Source organism: Triticum aestivum, chromosome 1B, assembly GCF_018294505.1.
Source record: "Triticum aestivum cultivar Chinese Spring chromosome 1B, IWGSC CS RefSeq v2.1, whole genome shotgun sequence".
Taxonomy (NCBI): domain Eukaryota; kingdom Viridiplantae; phylum Streptophyta; class Magnoliopsida; order Poales; family Poaceae; genus Triticum; species Triticum aestivum.
Genome location: NC_057795.1, coordinates 98064258 through 98068116, shown reverse-complemented (window position 1 = coordinate 98068116; position 3859 = coordinate 98064258).

The window sequence follows — 3859 nt, the reverse complement described above, 5'->3', positions numbered from 1 at the left end:
GGCGGGGGCGGCGCGGTGGCGCCACGTGGTGGGAGCCGATTCGCCGGGGCACGGCGGCGGACGCGTCCGGCTCTGTCTAGACGTGTCCGGCGGCGCGGAGAGGAGCGGGGCTAGGGTTAGGGTGGAAATGACCCGGGATTTCGGGGGAGGGGGTGTTTTTATAGGTAGAAGGAGCTAGGAAGCTCCAAATGAGGTGCAGTTTTCGCCCACACGATCGTGATCCAACGGTGGAGAGCATGGAAGTGACTTAGATGGGTTATTGGGCTGTTTTGGAGGGGTGTTGAGCTGCAACTCAAAAGAGGCCTTAGCGGTTATGCGGTTAACCGTTGGAGTACCAAACGAGCTCCAAATGACCCGAAACTTGGCAGGTGGTCTAACGGTGCTATACGAGGGCCACTTGCAAGACTCGGTCCATTCCGAGAATGTTTAACACCCGCACACGAAAAGAGACAAGAGGGGTGCGCCGGTGCATGTGGGAGTGTCGGAATGCAAAACGGACAACGGGGAAAATGCTCGGATGCATGAGACGAACACGTATGCAAATGAGATGCACATGATGACATGATATGAGATGCATGACATGAACAAAAGAAAAACCAAACCCAACCATAGAGGAAATATCATAGCACGTAGCCGAAAATGGCAAGAGTTGGAGTTACAAATATGGAAAGCTACATCCGGGGTGTTACAACACTCCACCACTACAAGAGGATCTCGTCCCGAGATCTAGGACTGAAAGAACTCCGGATATTTGGAATGGAGGTTATCCTCGCGCTCCCAGGTGGCTTCTCGGTCAGAATGGTGTGACCACTTCACTTTCAGGAATTTGATTGACTTGTTGCGAGTCTTGCGCTCAGTTTCTTCAAGAATAGCAACGGGGTGCTCATGATAAGAGAGATCTTCTTGGAGGTCAATTTCTTCAAAGTTGATAGTGCGCTCAGGAGTCTTGAAGCACTTGCGAAGCTGTGACACGTGAAACACATCGTGCATGTTTGCAAATTTGGATGGAAGCTCAAGTTGATAGGCGAGATCGCCTCTTTTGCCAATTATCTTGAAAGGACCCACGTATCTAGGCCTTTGATACCAAAGCGACGAGTGCCTTTCATTGGAGAGACGCGGAGGTAGACATGGTCTCTGATTTCAAAAGCCAAATCACGGTGCTTGCTATCATAGTAACTCTTCTGGCGCGAGTGCGCGGCTTTGAGATTCTCACGAATGACTTTGCACATTTCTTCGGCTTCTGTGATCAAGTCGTTGCCAAGAAGTTGGCGTTCACCTGTCTCGGACCAATTGAGAGGAGTACGACACTTTCTGCCATAGAGAATTTCGAATGGGGCCTTGCCCGAACTCGCTTGGAAGCTGTTGTTGTAGGAGAACTCGGCATAAGGAAGACAATCTTCCCACTTCATGCCAAAGGAGATGACACAAGCCCTAAGCATATCTTCAAGGATTTGATTGACTCGCTCGACTTGGCCACTTGTTTGAGGATGGAAAGCTGTGCTGAAACGAATGTTGGTGCCCATGGCCTTCTGAAAGGAGTCCCAGAACTTAGAAGTGAAGATGCTTCCACGGTCTGAAGAGATCAATTGAGGAATACCGTGCAAGGAGACAATTCTGGAGGTGTATAACTCTGCCAGCTGAGCAGCTGTGATAGATTCTTTGATAGGAAGGAAATGAGCCACTTTAGTAAGCTTGTCAATGATAACGAAGATAGCATCATTTCCCCGCTTGGACTTAGGAAAACCAGTCACGAAGTCCATCTCGATGTGATCAAACTTCCATTCCGGAATAGCAAGAGGTTGAAGGAGACCAGCTGGTCTTTGGTGTTCTGCTTTCACCCTTCTGCAGACATCACATTCATTCACGAATTGAGCAATTTCTCGCTTCATTTGAGTCCACCAATACGACTGCTTGAGGTCATGGTACATCTTCGTACTTCCAGGATGAATGGATAGGAGGGAATTGTGTGCCTCATTCATGATGACTTTTCTCAGATCACCTTTGGGAACCACAATTCGATCCTCGAAGAAAAGAGTATCTTTGTCATCCAAGCGATAGCACTTGTACTTGGAAATGCCCTTGTCAATACCACGTTTCACCTTCTTCACCATGGTATCCAGGAGTTGTGCCTCACGAATTTGATCTTCCAAAGTAGGAGAGACTATGAGGTTGGCAAGAAAGCCTTGAGGAATAACTTGAAGATTCAGCTTGCGGAAAGCTTCACAAAGATCCGGTTGAAATGGCTTGAGAATTAGACTGTTGCAATAAGCCTTTCTGCTCAGAGCATCTGCAATCACATTCGCCTTGCCAGGAGTATATTCAATACTTGGATTGTACTCTTGAATCATTTCGACCCATCGAGTTTTCCTGAGGTTGAGGTTTGGTTGAGTGAAGATATACTTGAGGCTCTTGTGATCGGTGAAAATGTCCACTTGCCTTCCCAATAAGAGATGTCTCCATGTTATCAATGCATGGACAACTGCCGCCAACTCAAGATCGTGAGTGGGGTAGTTCTTTTCGTTGGGCTTCAACTGGCGAGAGGTATAGGCCACAACTTTCTTCTCTTGCATTAACACAGCACCGAGACCTTGAAGAGAAGCATCACAGAAAACTTCGAATGGCTTGGATTCATCAGGAGGAGTCAAGACAGGAGCTGTGACTAACTTCTCTTTGAGGGTGTTGAAAGCGACGTCACACTCAGGCGTCCAGACATACTTGACATGCTTCTGGAGGAGGTTGGAAAGAGGCTTTGCAATCTTAGAGAAGTTCTCAACGAATCTTCGGCAATAGCTTGCAAGACCAAGAAAACTGCGGAGCTGCTTGACATTCTGAGGAGGTTCCCAATTCACAACTGCAGACACCTTCGCCAGATTAACAGAAATTCCCTTAGCGGAGATGATATGACCAAGGTAAAGAACTTCATCAAGCCAGAACTCACATTTGGAAAACTTCCCATAGAATTGATGCTCTCTGAGCTTGTCGAGCACCAATCGCAAATGTTTGTCATGATCCGACTTATTCTTGGAGAAGACCAAAATATCATCGAGATACACCAAGACGAATTCATTGGTGTAGGGGTTGAAGATAAAGTTCATCATGCGAGAGAATGTTGGAGGAGCATTGACAAGGCCGAAAGACATGACAGTATATTCATAAGAACCATAGCTTGTTCTGAATGCTATCTTGGGGATATCTTGTTCACGAATGCGAATCTGATGATAACCCATACGAAGGTCAAGCTTGGAGAATACTTTAGCACCTTTGAGTTGCTCGAAAAGCTCATTGATGTTGGGAAGTGGATACTTGTTCTTGATTGTCTTCTTGTTCAATGGACGGTAATCGACGCAAAGTCGGTCCGTGCCATCCTTCTTCTGGACAAAAAGAACTCCACAACCCCATGGAGATGAACTCGGTCTGATCAAACCCAGACACTCTTGTTCATCGAGCTGTTTCTTCAATTCCTTCAGCTCCTTGGGTCCAAGCTTGTATGGACGCTTGCATACGGGTTCAGTTCCAGGCTCAAGATCGATAACGAACTCGACTGGCCGATGAGGAGGCATACCCGGAAGCTCTTCCGGAAAGACATCTTGGTACTCACAAATGACTGGAATTTGAGAAATAGCATCCAACTCGCCCTTCTCATTGAGAGAAAACAAACGAATGGTTTCATCACGAGCGGCATAGATGATAACATCCTCAGAAGGGTGTGTCAATTGAATTTGCCTGGCAGCACAATCAAGCTGAGCCTTGTGCTGAGAAAGCCAGTCCATCCCGAGAATTAGATCAATATCAGAGTCGACAAGAACAACTGGAGAAGACAGAAATCTATAGTCGCCCATCTTGATAGAGACATTTGGAA